The sequence below is a fragment of the Pseudophryne corroboree genome, chromosome 11, assembly GCF_028390025.1.
Source record: "Pseudophryne corroboree isolate aPseCor3 chromosome 11, aPseCor3.hap2, whole genome shotgun sequence".
Lineage (NCBI taxonomy): Eukaryota > Metazoa > Chordata > Amphibia > Anura > Myobatrachidae > Pseudophryne > Pseudophryne corroboree.
This window is the reverse complement of record NC_086454.1, coordinates 68783984-68798430: the sequence shown is the minus strand read 5'-3', so window position 1 is coordinate 68798430 and position 14447 is coordinate 68783984. Positions and strand designations below refer to the sequence as shown.

General features: G+C 30.5%; 14 non-coding genes across 14 annotated transcripts; all 14 read right to left on the bottom strand.

The window, feature by feature from the left end:
- Positions 1-508: 508 nt before the first annotated feature.
- Positions 509-582, bottom strand: TRNAT-AGU (transfer RNA threonine (anticodon AGU)). The gene has a single exon. It is a non-coding gene; the product is annotated as a tRNA-Thr (tRNA).
- Positions 583-1424: 842 nt separating this feature from the next.
- Positions 1425-1498, bottom strand: TRNAT-AGU (transfer RNA threonine (anticodon AGU)). Its single transcript has one exon. It is a non-coding gene; the product is annotated as a tRNA-Thr (tRNA).
- An 829-nt stretch (positions 1499-2327) lies between these two features.
- On the bottom strand, positions 2328-2401 carry TRNAT-AGU (transfer RNA threonine (anticodon AGU)). Its single transcript has one exon. It is a non-coding gene; the product is annotated as a tRNA-Thr (tRNA).
- A 1052-nt stretch (positions 2402-3453) lies between these two features.
- TRNAT-AGU (transfer RNA threonine (anticodon AGU)) lies at positions 3454-3527 on the bottom strand. The gene has a single exon. It is a non-coding gene; the product is annotated as a tRNA-Thr (tRNA).
- Positions 3528-4355: 828 nt separating this feature from the next.
- Positions 4356-4429, bottom strand: TRNAT-AGU (transfer RNA threonine (anticodon AGU)). The gene has a single exon. It is a non-coding gene; the product is annotated as a tRNA-Thr (tRNA).
- An 840-nt stretch (positions 4430-5269) lies between these two features.
- TRNAT-AGU (transfer RNA threonine (anticodon AGU)) lies at positions 5270-5343 on the bottom strand. Its single transcript has one exon. It is a non-coding gene; the product is annotated as a tRNA-Thr (tRNA).
- An 834-nt stretch (positions 5344-6177) lies between these two features.
- TRNAT-AGU (transfer RNA threonine (anticodon AGU)) lies at positions 6178-6251 on the bottom strand. The gene has a single exon. It is a non-coding gene; the product is annotated as a tRNA-Thr (tRNA).
- Positions 6252-7091: 840 nt separating this feature from the next.
- On the bottom strand, positions 7092-7165 carry TRNAT-AGU (transfer RNA threonine (anticodon AGU)). The gene has a single exon. It is a non-coding gene; the product is annotated as a tRNA-Thr (tRNA).
- An 832-nt stretch (positions 7166-7997) lies between these two features.
- TRNAT-AGU (transfer RNA threonine (anticodon AGU)) lies at positions 7998-8071 on the bottom strand. Its single transcript has one exon. It is a non-coding gene; the product is annotated as a tRNA-Thr (tRNA).
- Positions 8072-8911: 840 nt separating this feature from the next.
- TRNAT-AGU (transfer RNA threonine (anticodon AGU)) lies at positions 8912-8985 on the bottom strand. Its single transcript has one exon. It is a non-coding gene; the product is annotated as a tRNA-Thr (tRNA).
- An 828-nt stretch (positions 8986-9813) lies between these two features.
- TRNAT-AGU (transfer RNA threonine (anticodon AGU)) lies at positions 9814-9887 on the bottom strand. Its single transcript has one exon. It is a non-coding gene; the product is annotated as a tRNA-Thr (tRNA).
- A 1746-nt stretch (positions 9888-11633) lies between these two features.
- TRNAT-AGU (transfer RNA threonine (anticodon AGU)) lies at positions 11634-11707 on the bottom strand. The gene has a single exon. It is a non-coding gene; the product is annotated as a tRNA-Thr (tRNA).
- An 840-nt stretch (positions 11708-12547) lies between these two features.
- On the bottom strand, positions 12548-12621 carry TRNAT-AGU (transfer RNA threonine (anticodon AGU)). Its single transcript has one exon. It is a non-coding gene; the product is annotated as a tRNA-Thr (tRNA).
- Positions 12622-13622: 1001 nt separating this feature from the next.
- On the bottom strand, positions 13623-13696 carry TRNAT-AGU (transfer RNA threonine (anticodon AGU)). The gene has a single exon. It is a non-coding gene; the product is annotated as a tRNA-Thr (tRNA).
- Between the last annotated feature and the right edge of the window lie 751 nt (positions 13697-14447).

Below are 14447 nucleotides of genomic sequence, written 5' to 3'. Positions count from 1 at the left end.
ATGAGATCTCAATGATAGAATTATTGTTAACATTTTATCTGGAAGCTTGCTCAATAAATGGAAAGATTTATTTCTGGAATTGCTTTCCTAACACAATATTGTTTATGTTAAGTAACAAATAATCCATTATTTTCTATTGCTCCCCAAACTCTGATGACTAAATTGTCTATCAATTTATCTTGAGAAACTCACATTGTTACTGACTTTTGTTTAAACATTTCCTCTGACTGGACACCACTATTGTTCCTGGAGATTGCTCAGACATGATGATTGGCAATTTCTGGAATTCTTTTCTAGTTACCTTGGCATCAATTTACTTCTACAAAATAACTGATATTAAAAAAGGGGAATATTGCATTTTTTTGTGTTTTCTGATTTGGACTGTATCTAGAAATGTGGTACATATTACTGAACATGTGAGAAAGGGTAAAGGCTGCTGAAGCATTCACATGTCTTTTTGTGATGAATTATCAACAAACTATGTTCTGAGTTGATGAAAATAAATGAAAGGCGCTGCTGAGATTTGAACTCAGGATCTCCTGTTTACTAGACAGGCGCTTTAACCAACTAAGCCACAGCACCACATGATGCCCTAGAGCTTCACAAAGAAAAATGATATATCTAAGATATGCTATTTGGTAACAATTTTTGATATTCTTATAACTATTGCTTCATCAATTTTTCAAACCAGTGGAAATTTAGAGTATAAATAGAAAGTTGTGTTCTCTCTTTTCATTCATGATTTACAGCACCTTCATTCTTAAAATATCTTGTCAAAGTAATTTTCTAATTTTTTTTTAAGCACTTTTATTGATTTCTCTGTAAGTAATGCTACATGGGAATAAATGTCAATTAATTTTTGATATTCAGAAAACAAAAACATGTAGTAAAATTAAGAACTCTGTTTTAAAAAGTCAGAATTATGGTTAGCATTCTTTATTGATGCTTTTTCAAGAGAAGTTTAGCTTTTCATCAAGAAGTATTTTCCTAACACAATTTTAAGGATGTTATGGAAATAAATATGGGTTAAATGTCAATGATTCTCTAGCTATGATGACTAAACTGACTCTCAAATTACTGTACCTTGGGAAACTTACTTTTTTACAGACATTTTAACACTTTCTGTGTTATTCTCTTTTTAATGTACTCTAAATTAATTTTGCAGTTTACCCAATATGATGAAGGTTATTTTGTAAAAATTCATCTATTTACCTTAACATAGGCATATTTCTACAAATTAACTTATGTTGAAATAGGGTGAAGTTTTGTTGTTTGTCGTCTTCTGACATGGATGGCATCTTTAAACTTTTTTACATTGGTGACCAAATGTGCCAAAGTGAAAGCAGATAAAGGTTTTACACATCTTATTTTGTTATCCATCAACAAAAAACTACATACTGGTGTGATAAAAAGGTATGAAGCAAAGGTACTGCTGAGATATGAACTCAGGATCTCCTGTTTACTAGACAGGCACTTTAACCAACTAAGCCACAGCACCACTTGCACTGCCTTACATATAATGACAAATTATATGTCTAAAGTATAATATTTTTTATTATTTTTATATATTTTTTTGAAACTAGTATTTTATTAATTCTTTAAACAGTTGGAAACTTACAGTAAGTTATATAATGCTTTTTTCTCCTTTATTTTGTATATACAGGCCCTACATTCTTACAATGTTTGTTCAAGTCACTTGTTAATATGCTTTATTGTAATAGATATTATGGCGTTCTTATTAATGTAGTCATCCCTGGGAAATTAAAGTCAGTCTATTGTTGGTAGTCATACAGTTAAAAAGTAATCGTGTAATGAAAACATGAGATCTCAATGATAGAATTATTGTTAACATTTTATCTGGAAGCTTGCTCAATAAATGGAAAGATTTATTTCTGGAATTGCTTTCCTAACACAATATTGTTTATGTTAAGTAACAAATAATCCATTATTTTCTATTGCTCCCCAAACTCTGATGACTAAATTGTCTATCAATTTATCTTGAGAAACTCACATTGTTACTGACTTTTGTTTAAACATTTCCTCTGACTGGACACCACTATTGTTCCTGGAGATTGCTCAGACATGATGATTGGCAATTTCTGGAATTCTTTTCTAGTTACCTTGGCATCAATTTACTTCTACAAAATAACTGATATTAAAAAGGGGAATATTGCATTTTTTTGTGTTTTCTGATTTGGACTGTATCTAGAAATGTGGTACATATTACTGAACATGTGAGAAAGGGTAAAGGCTGCTGAAGCATTCACATGTCTTTTTGTGATGAAATTATCAACAAACTATGTTCTGAGTTGATGAAAATAAATGAAAGGCGCTGCTGAGATTTGAACTCAGGATCTCCTATTTACTAGACAGGCGCTTTAACCAACTAAGCCACAGCACCACATGATGCCCTAGAGCAGTGGTTCTCAAACTCGGTCCTCAGGACCCCACACGGTGCATGTTTTGCAGGTAACCCAGCAAGTGCACAGGTGTATTAATTACTCACTGACACATTTTAAAAGGTCCACAGGTGGAGCTAATTATGTCACTTGTGATTCTGTGAGGAGACCTGCAAAACATGCACCGTGTGGGGTCCTGAGGACCGAGTTTGAGAACCTGTGCCCTAGAGCTTCACAAAGAAAAATTATATATCTAAGATATGCTATTTGGTAACATATATTGATATTCTTATAACTATTGCTTCATCAATTTTTCAAACCGGTGGAAATTTAGAGTATAAATAGAAAGTTGTGTTCTCTCTTTTCATTCATGATTTACAGCACCTTCATTCTTAAAATATCTTGTCAAAGTAATTTTCTAATTTTTTTTAGCACTTTTATTGATTTCTCTGTAAGTAATGCTACATGGGAATAAATGTCAATTAATTTTTGATATTCAGAAAACAAAAACATGTAGTAAAATTAAGAACTCTGTTTTAAAAAGTCAGAATTATGGTTAGCATTCTTTATTGATGCTTTTTCAATAGAAGTTTAGCTTTTTATCAAGAAGTATTTTCCTAACACAATTTTAAGGATGTTATGGAAATAAATATGGGTTAAATGTCAATGATTCTCTAGCTATGATGACTAAACTGACTCTCAAATTACTGTACCTTGGGAAACTTACTTTTTTACAGACATTTTAACACTTTCTGTGTTATTCTCTTTTTAATGTACTCTAAATTAATTTTGCAGTTTACCCAATATGATGAAGGCTATTTTGTAAAAATTAATCTATTTACCTTAACATAGGCATATTTCTACAAATTAACTTATGTTGAAATAGGGTGAAGTTTTGTTGTTTGTCGTCTTCTGACATGGATGGCATCTTTAAACTTTTTTACATTGGTGACCAAATGTGCCAAAGTGAAAGCAGATAAAGGTTTTACACATCTTATTTTGTTATCCATCAACAAAAAACTACATACTGGTGTGATAAAAAGGTATGAAGCAAAGGTACTGCTGAGATATGAACTCAGGATCTCCTGTTTACTAGACAGGCACTTTAACCAACTAAGCCACAGCACCACTTGCACTGCCTTACATATAATGACAAATTATATGTCTAAAGTATAATATTTTTTATTATTTTTATATATTTTTTTGAAACTAGTATTTTATTAATTCTTTAAACAGTTGGAAACTTACAGTAAGTTATATAATGCTTTTTTCTCCTTTATTTTGTATATACAGGCCCTACATTCTTACAATGTTTGTTCAAGTCACTTGTTAATGTGCTTTATTGTAATAGATATTATGGCGTTCTTATTAATGTAGTCATCCCTGTGAAATTAAAGTCAGTCTATTGTTGATAGTCATACAGTTAAAAAGTAATCGTGTAATGAAAACATGAGATCTCAATGATAGAATTATTGTTAACATTTTATCTGGAAGCTTGCTCAATAAATGGAAAGATTTATTTCTGGAATTGCTTTCCTAACACAATATTGTTTATGTTAAGTAACAAATAATCCATTATTTTCTATTGCTCCCCAAACTCTGATGACTAAATTGTCTATCAATTTATCTTGAGAAACTCACATTGTTACTGACTTTTGTTTAAACATTTCCTCTGACTGGACACCATATTGTTCCTGGAGATTGCTCAGACACGATGATTGGCAATTTCTGGAATTCTTTTCTAGTTACCTTGGCATCAATTTACTTCTACAAAATAACTGATATTAAAAAAGGGGAATATTGCCTTTTTTTGTGTTTTCTGATTTGGACTGTATCTAGAAATGTGGTACATATTACTGAACAAGTGAGAAAGGGTAAAGGCTGCTGAAGCATTCACATGTCTTTTTGTGATGAATTATCAACAAACTATGTTCTGAGTTGATGAAAATAAATGAAAGGCGCTGCTGAGATTTGATCTCAGGATCTCCTGTTTACTAGACAGGCGCTTTAACCAACTAAGCCACAGCACCACATGATGCCCTAGAGCTTCACAAAGAAAAATTATATATCTAAGATATGCTATTTGGTAACAATTTTTGATATTCTTATAACTATTGCTTCATCAATTTTTCAAACCGGTGGAAATTTAGAGTATAAATAGAAAGTTGTGTTCTCTCTTTTCATTCATGATTTACAGCACCTTCATTCTTAAAATATCTTGTCAAAGTAATTTTCTAATTTTTTTTAGCACTTTTATTGATTTCTCTGTAAGTAATGCTACATGGGAATAAATGTCAATTAATTTTTGATATTCAGAAAACAAAAACATGTAGTAAAATTAAGAACTCTGTTTTAAAAAGTCAGAATTATGGTTAGCATTCTTTATTGATGCTTTTTCAAGAGAAGTTTAGCTTTTCATCAAGAAGTATTTTCCTAACACAATTTTCAGGATGTTATGGAAATAAATAAGGGTTAAATGTCAATGATTCTCTAGCTATGATGACTAAACTGACTCTCAAATTACTGTACCTTGGGAAACTTACTTTTTTACAGACATTTTAACACTTTCTGTGTTATTCTCTTTTTAATGTACTCTAAATTAATTTTGCAGTTTACCCAATATGATGAAGGCTATTTTGTAAAAATTCATCTATTTACCTTAACATAGGCATATTTCTACAAATTAACTTATGTTGAAATAGGGTGAAGTTTTGTTGTTTGTCGTCTTCTGACATGGATGGCATCTTTAAACTTTTTTACATTGGTGACCAAATGTGCCAAAGTGAAAGCAGATAAAGGTTTTACACATATTATTTTGTTATCCATCAACAAAAAACTACATACTGGTGTGATAAAAAGGTATCAAGCAAAGGTACTGCTGAGATATGAACTCAGGATCTCCTATTTACTAGACAGGCACTTTAACCAACTAAGCCACAGCACCACTTGCACTGCCTTACATATTATGACAAATTATATGTCTAAAGTATAATATTTTTTATTATTTTTATATATTTTTTTGAAACTAGTATTTTATTAATTCTTTAAACAGTTGGAAACTTACAGTAAGTTATATAATGCTTTTTTCTCCTTTATTTTGTATATACAGGCCCTACATTCTTACAATGTTTGTTCAAGTCACTTGTTAATATGCTTTATTGTAATAGATATTATGGCGTTCTTATTAATGTAGTCATCCCTGGGAAATTAAAGTCAGTCTATTGTTGGTAGTCATACAGTTAAAAAGTAATCGTGTAATGAAAACATGAGATCTCAATGATAGAATTATTGTTAACATTTTATCTGGAAGCTTGCTCAATAAATGGAAAGATTTATTTCTGGAATTGCTTTCCTAACACAATATTGTTTATGTTAAGTAACAAATAATCCATTATTTTCTATTGCTCCCCAAACTCTGATGACTAAATTGTCTATCAATTTATCTTGAGAAACTCACATTGTTACTGACTTTTGTTTAAACATTTCCTCTGACTGGACACCACTATTGTTCCTGGAGATTGCTCAGAAATGATGATTGGCAATTTCTGGAATTCTTTTCTAGTTACCTTGGCATCAATTTACTTCTACAAAATAACTGATATTAAAAAAAGGGGAATATTTCATTTTTTTTTTTGTGTTTTCTGATTTGGACTGTATCTAGAAATGTGGTACATATTACTGAACATGTGAGAAAGGGTAAAGGCTGCTGAAGCATTCACATGTCTTTTTGTGATGAATTATCAACAAACTATGTTCTGAGTTGATGAAAATAAATGAAAGGCACTGCTGAGATTTGAACTCAGGATCTCCTGTTTACTAGACAGGCGCTTTAACCAACTAAGCCACAGCACCACATGATGCCCTAGAGCTTCACAAAGAAAAATTATATATCTAAGATATGCTATTTGGTAACAATTTTTGATATTCTTATAACTATTGCTTCATCAATTTTTCAAACCGGTGGAAATTTAGAGTATAAATAGAAAGTTGTGTTCTCTCTTTTCATTCATGATTTACAGCACCTTCATTCTTAAAATATCTTGTCAAAGTAATTTTCTAATTTTTTTTAGCACTTTAATTGATTTCTCTGTAAGTAATGCTACATGGGAATAAATGTCAATTCATTTTTGATATTCAGAAAACAAAAACATGTAGTAAAATTAAGAACTCTGTTTTAAAAAGTCAGAATTATGGTTAGCATTCTTTATTGATGCTTTTTCAATAGAAGTTTAGCTTTTTATCAAGAAGTATTTTCCTAACACAATTTTAAGGATGTTATGGAAATAAATATGGGTTAAATGTCAATGATTCTCTAGCTATGATGACTAAACTGACTCTCAAATTACTGTACCTTGGGAAACTTACTTTTTTACAGACATTTTAACACTTTCTGTGTTATTCTCTTTTTAATGTACTCTAAATTAATTTTGCAGTTTACCCAATATGATGAAGGCTATTTTGTAAAAATTAATCTATTTACCTTAACATAGGCATATTTCTACAAATTAACTTATGTTGAAATAGGGTGAAGTTTTGTTGTTTGTCGTCTTCTGACATGGATGGCATCTTTAAACTTTTTTACATTGGTGACCAAATGTGCCAAAGTGAAAGCAGATAAAGGTTTTACACATCTTATTTTGTTATCCATCAACAAAAAACTACATACTGGTGTGATAAAAAGGTATGAAGCAAAGGTACTGCTGAGATATGAACTCAGGATCTCCTGTTTACTAGACAGGCACTTTAACCAACTAAGCCACAGCACCACTTGCACTGCCTTACATATAATGACAAATTATATGTCTAAAGTATAATATTTTTTATTATTTTTATATATTTTTTTGAAACTAGTATTTTATTAATTCTTTAAACAGTTGGAAACTTACAGTAAGTTATATAATGCTTTTTTCTCCTTTATTTTGTATATACAGGCCCTACATTCTTACAATGTTTGTTCAAGTCACTTGTTAATGTGCTTTATTGTAATAGATATTATGGCGTTCTTATTAATGTAGTCATCCCTGTGAAATTAAAGTCAGTCTATTGTTGATAGTCATACAGTTAAAAAGTAATCGTGTAATGAAAACATGAGATCTCAATGATAGAATTATTGTTAACATTTTATCTGGAAGCTTGCTCAATAAATGGAAAGATTTATTTCTGGAATTGCTTTCCTAACACAATATTGTTTATGTTAAGTAACAAATAATCCATTATTTTCTATTGCTCCCCAAACTCTGATGACTAAATTGTCTATCAATTTATCTTGAGAAACTCACATTGTTACTGACTTTTGTTTAAACATTTCCTCTGACTGGACACCACTATTGTTCCTGGAGATTGCTCAGAAATGATGATTGGCAATTTCTGGAATTCTTTTCTAGTTACCTTGGCATCAATTTACTTCTACAAAATAACTGATATTAAAAAAAGGGGAATATTTCATTTTTTTTTGTGTTTTCTGATTTGGACTGTATCTAGAAATGTGGTACATATTACTGAACATGTGAGAAAGGGTAAAGGCTGCTGAAGCATTCACATGTCTTTTTGTGATGAATTATCAACAAACTATGTTCTGAGTTGATGAAAATAAATGAAAGGCACTGCTGAGATTTGAACTCAGGATCTCCTGTTTACTAGACAGGCGCTTTAACCAACTAAGCCACAGCACCACATGATGCCCTAGAGCTTCACAAAGAAAAATTATATATCTAAGATATGCTATTTGGTAACAATTTTTGATATTCTTATAACTATTGCTTCATCAATTTTTCAAACCGGTGGAAATTTAGAGTATAAATAGAAAGTTGTGTTCTCTCTTTTCATTCATGATTTACAGCACCTTCATTCTTAAAATATCTTGTCAAAGTAATTTTCTAATTTTTTTTAGCACTTTTATTGATTTCTCTGTAAGTAATGCTACATGGGAATAAATGTCAATTCATTTTTGATATTCAGAAAACAAAAACATGTAGTAAAATTAAGAACTCTGTTTTAAAAAGTCAGAATTATGGTTAGCATTCTTTATTGATGCTTTTTCAATAGAAGTTTAGCTTTTTATCAAGAAGTATTTTCCTAACACAATTTTAAGGATGTTATGGAAATAAATATGGGTTAAATGTCAATGATTCTCTAGCTATGATGACTAAACTGACTCTCAAATTACTGTACCTTGGGAAACTTACTTTTTTACAGACATTTTAACACTTTCTGTGTTATTCTCTTTTTAATGTACTCTAAATTAATTTTGCAGTTTACCCAATATGATGAAGGCTATTTTGTAAAAATTAATCTATTTACCTTAACATAGGCATATTTCTACAAATTAACTTATGTTGAAATAGGGTGAAGTTTTGTTGTTTGTCGTCTTCTGACATGGATGGCATCTTTAAACTTTTTTACATTGGTGACCAAATGTGCCAAAGTGAAAGCAGATAAAGGTTTTACACATCTTATTTTGTTATCCATCAACAAAAAACTACATACTGGTGTGATAAAAAGGTATGAAGCAAAGGTACTGCTGAGATATGAACTCAGGATCTCCTGTTTACTAGACAGGCACTTTAACCAACTAAGCCACAGCACCACTTGCACTGCCTTACATATAATGACAAATTATATGTCTAAAGTATAATATTTTTTATTATTTTTATATATTTTTTTGAAACTAGTATTTTATTAATTCTTTAAACAGTTGGAAACTTACAGTAAGTTATATAATGCTTTTTTCTCCTTTATTTTGTATATACAGGCCCTACATTCTTACAATGTTTGTTCAAGTCACTTGTTAATGTGCTTTATTGTAATAGATATTATGGCGTTCTTATTAATGTAGTCATCCCTGTGAAATTAAAGTCAGTCTATTGTTGATAGTCATACAGTTAAAAAGTAATCGTGTAATGAAAACATGAGATCTCAATGATAGAATTATTGTTAACATTTTATCTGGAAGCTTGCTCAATAAATGGAAAGATTTATTTCTGGAATTGCTTTCCTAACACAATATTGTTTATGTTAAGTAACAAATAATCCATTATTTTCTATTGCTCCCCAAACTCTGATGACTAAATTGTCTATCAATTTATCTTGAGAAACTCACATTGTTACTGACTTTTGTTTAAACATTTCCTCTGACTGGACACCATATTGTTCCTGGAGATTGCTCAGACACGATGATTGGCAATTTCTGGAATTCTTTTCTAGTTACCTTGGCATCAATTTACTTCTACAAAATAACTGATATTAAAAAAGGGGAATATTGCCTTTTTTTGTGTTTTCTGATTTGGACTGTATCTAGAAATGTGGTACATATTACTGAACAAGTGAGAAAGGGTAAAGGCTGCTGAAGCATTCACATGTCTTTTTGTGATGAATTATCAACAAACTATGTTCTGAGTTGATGAAACTAAATGAAAGGCGCTGCTGAGATTTGATCTCAGGATCTCCTGTTTACTAGACAGGCGCTTTAACCAACTAAGCCACAGCACCACATGATGTCCTAGAGCTTCACAAAGAAAAATTATATATCTAAGATATGCTATTTGGTAACAATTTTTGATATTCTTATAACTATTGCTTCATCAATTTTTCAAACCGGTGGAAATTTAGAGTATAAATAGAAAGTTGTGTTCTCTCTTTTCATTCATGATTTACAGCACCTTCATTCTTAAAATATCTTGTCAAAGTAATTTTCTAATTTTTTTTAGCACTTTTATTGATTTCTCTGTAAGTAATGCTACATGGGAATAAATGTCAATTAATTTTTGATATTCAGAAAACAAAAACATGTAGTAAAATTAAGAACTCTGTTTTAAAAAGTCAGAATTATGGTTAGCATTCTTTATTGATGCTTTTTCAAGAGAAGTTTAGCTTTTCATCAAGAAGTATTTTCCTAACACAATTTTCAGGATGTTATGGAAATAAATAAGGGTTAAATGTCAATGATTCTCTAGCTATGATGACTAAACTGACTCTCAAATTACTGTACCTTGGGAAACTTACTTTTTTACAGACATTTTAACACTTTCTGTGTTATTCTCTTTTTAATGTACTCTAAATTAATTTTGCAGTTTACCCAATATGATGAAGGCTATTTTGTAAAAATTCATCTATTTACCTTAACATAGGCATATTTCTACAAATTAACTTATGTTGAAATAGGGTGAAGTTTTGTTGTTTGTCGTCTTCTGACATGGATGGCATCTTTAAACTTTTTTACATTGGTGACCAAATGTGCCAAAGTGAAAGCAGATAAAGGTTTTACACATACTATTTTGTTATCCATCAACAAAAAACTACATACTGGTGTGATAAAAAGGTATCAAGCAAAGGTACTGCTGAGATATGAACTCAGGATCTCCTATTTACTAGACAGGCACTTTAACCAACTAAGGCACAGCACCACTTGCACTGCCTTACATATTATGACAAATTATATGTCTAAAGTATAATATTTTTTATTATTTTTATATATTTTTTTGAAACTAGTATTTTATTAATTCTTTAAACAGTTGGAAACTTACAGTAAGTTATATAATGCTTTTTTCTCCTTTATTTTGTATATACAGGCCCTACATTCTTACAATGTTTGTTCAAGTCACTTGTTAATATGCTTTATTGTAATAGATATTATGGCGTTCTTATTAATGTAGTCATCCCTGGGAAATTAAAGTCAGTCTATTGTTGGTAGTCATACAGTTAAAAAGTAATCGTGTAATGAAAACATGAGATCTCAATGATAGAATTATTGTTAACATTTTATCTGGAAGCTTGCTCAATAAATGGAAAGATTTATTTCTGGAATTGCTTTCCTAACACAATATTGTTTATGTTAAGTAACAAATAATCCATTATTTTCTATTGCTCCCCAAACTCTGATGACTAAATTGTCTATCAATTTATCTTGAGAAACTCACATTGTTACTGACTTTTGTTTAAACATTTCCTCTGACTGGACACCACTATTGTTCCTGGAGATTGCTCAGAAATAATGATTGGCAATTTCTGGAATTCTTTTCTAGTTACCTTGGCATCAATTTACTTCTACAAAATAACTGATATTAAAAAAAGGGGAATATTGCATTTTTTTTTGTGTTTTCTGATTTGGACTGTATCTAGAAATGTGGTACATATTACTGAACATGTGAGAAAGGGTAAAGGCTGCTGAAGCATTCACATGTCTTTTTGTGATGAATTATCAACAAACTATGTTCTGAGTTGATGAAAATAAATGAAAGGCACTGCTGAGATTTGAACTCAGGATCTCCTGTTTACTAGACAGGCGCTTTAACCAACTAAGCCACAGCACCACATGATGCCCTAGAGCTTCACAAAGAAAAATTATATATCTAAGATATGCTATTTGGTAACAATTTTTGATATTCTTATAACTATTGCTTCATCAATTTTTCAAACCGGTGGAAATTTAGAGTATAAATAGAAAGTTGTGTTCTCTCTTTTCATTCATGATTTACAGCACCTTCATTCTTAAAATATCTTGTCAAAGTAATTTTCTAATTTTTTTTAGCACTTTTATTGATTTCTCTGTAAGTAATGCTACATGGGAATAAATGTCAATTAATTTTTGATATTCAGAAAACAAAAACATGTAGTAAAATTAAGAACTCTGTTTTAAAAAGTCAGAATTATGGTTAGCATTCTTTATTGATGCTTTTTCAAGAGAAGTTTAGCTTTTCATCAAGAAGTGTTTTCCTAACACAATTTTAAGGATGTTATGGAAATAAATATGGGTTAAATGTCAATGATTCTCTAGCTATGATGACTAAACTGACTCTCAAATTACTGTACCTTGGGAAACTTACTTTTTTACAGACATTTTAACACTTTCTGTTTTATTCTCTTTTAAATGTACTCTAAATTAATTTTGCAGTTTACCCAATATGATGAAGGCTATTTTGTAAAAATTCATCTATTTACCTTAACATAGGCATATTTCTACAAATTAACTTATGTTGAAATAGGGTGAAGTTTTGTTGTTTGTCGTCTTCTGACATGGATGGCATCTTTAAACTTTTTTACATTGGTGACCAAATGTGCCAAAGTGAAAGCAGATAAATGTTTTACACATCTTATTTTGTTATGCATCAACAAAAAACTACATACTGGTGTGATAAAAAGGTATCAAACAAAGGTACTGCTGAGATATGAACTCAGGATCTCCTGTTTACTAGACAGGCACTTTAACCAACTAAGCCACAGCACCACTTGCACTGCCTTATATATAATGACAAATTATATGTCTAAAGCAGTGGTTCTCAAACTCGGTCCTCAGGACCCCACACGGTTCACGTTTTCCATGTCACCCAGCAGCTGCACTGTGTATCACCAACTGTCACATTTTAAAAATCTACAGGTGACCTGCAAAACATGAACCGTGTGGGGTCCTGAGGATCGAGTTTGAGAACCTGTGGTCTAAAGTATAATATTTTTTATTATTTATATATATTTTTTTGATACTAGTATTTTATTAATTCTTTAAACAGTTGGAAACTTACAGTAAGTTATATAATGCTTTTTTCTCCTTTATTTTGTATATACAGGCCCTACATTCTTACATTATCTTGTTCAAGTCACTTGTTAATATGCTTTATTGTAATAGATATTATGGTGTTTTTATTAATGTAGTCATCCCTGGGAAATTAAAGTCAGTCTATTGTTGGTACTCATACAGTTAAAAAGTAATTGTGAAATGAAAACATGAGATCTCAATGATAGAATTATTGTTAACATTTTATCTGGAAGCTTGCTCAATAAATGGAAAGATTTATTTTTGCAATTGCTTTCCTAACACAATATTGTTTATGTTAAGTAACAAATAATCCATTATTTTCTATTGCTCCCCAAACTCTGATGACTAAATTGTCTATCAATTTATCTTGAGAAACTCACATTGTTACTGACTTTTGTTTAAACATTTCCTCTGACTGGACACCATATTGTTCCTGGAGATTGCTCAGAAATGATGATTGGCAATTTCTGGAATTCTTTTCTAGTTACCTTGGCATCAATTTACTTCTACAAATTAACTGATATTAAAAAAGGGGAATATTGCCTTTTTTTGTGTTTTCTGATTTGGACTGTATCTAGAAATGTGGTACATATTACTGAACATGTGAGAAAGGGTAAAGGCTGCTGAAGCATTCACATGTCTTTTTGTGATGAATTATCAACAAACTATGTTCTGAGTTGATGAAAATAAATGAAAGGCGCTGCTGAGATTTGAACTCAGGATCTCCTGTTTACTAGACAGGCGCTTTAACCAACTAAGCCACAGCACCACATGATGCCCTAAAGCTTCACAAAGAAAAATGATATATCTAAGATATGCTATTTGGTAACAATTTTTGATATTCTTATAACTATTGCTTCATCAATTTTTCAAACCGGTGGAAATTTAGAGTATAAATAGAAAGTTGTGTTCACTCTTTTCATTCATGATTTACAGCACCTTCATTCTTAAAATATCTTGTCAAAGTAATTTTCTAATTTTTTTTAGCACTTTTATTGATTTCTCTGTAAGTAATGCTACATGGGAATAAATGTCAATTAATTTTTGATATTCAGAAAACAAAAACATGTAGTAAAATTAAGAACTCTGTTTTAAAAAGTCAGAATTATGGTTAGCATTCTTTATTGATGCTTTTTCAAGAGAAGTTTAGCTTTTCATCAAGAAGTGTTTTCCTAACACAATTTTAAGGATGTTATGGAAATAAATATGGGTTAAATGTCAATGATTCTCTAGCTATGATGACTAAACTGACTCTCAAATTACTGTACCTTGGGAAACTTACTTTTTTACAGACATTTTAACACTTTCTGTTATATTCTCTTTTAAATGTACTCTAAATTAATTTTGCAGTTTACCCAATATGATGAAGGCTATTTTGTAAAAATTCATCTATTTACCTTAACATAGGCATATTTCTACAAATTTACTTATGTTGAAATAGGGTGAAGTTTTGTTGTTTGTAGTCTTCTGACATGGATGGCATCTTTAAACTTTTTTAAATTGGTGACCAAATGTGCCAA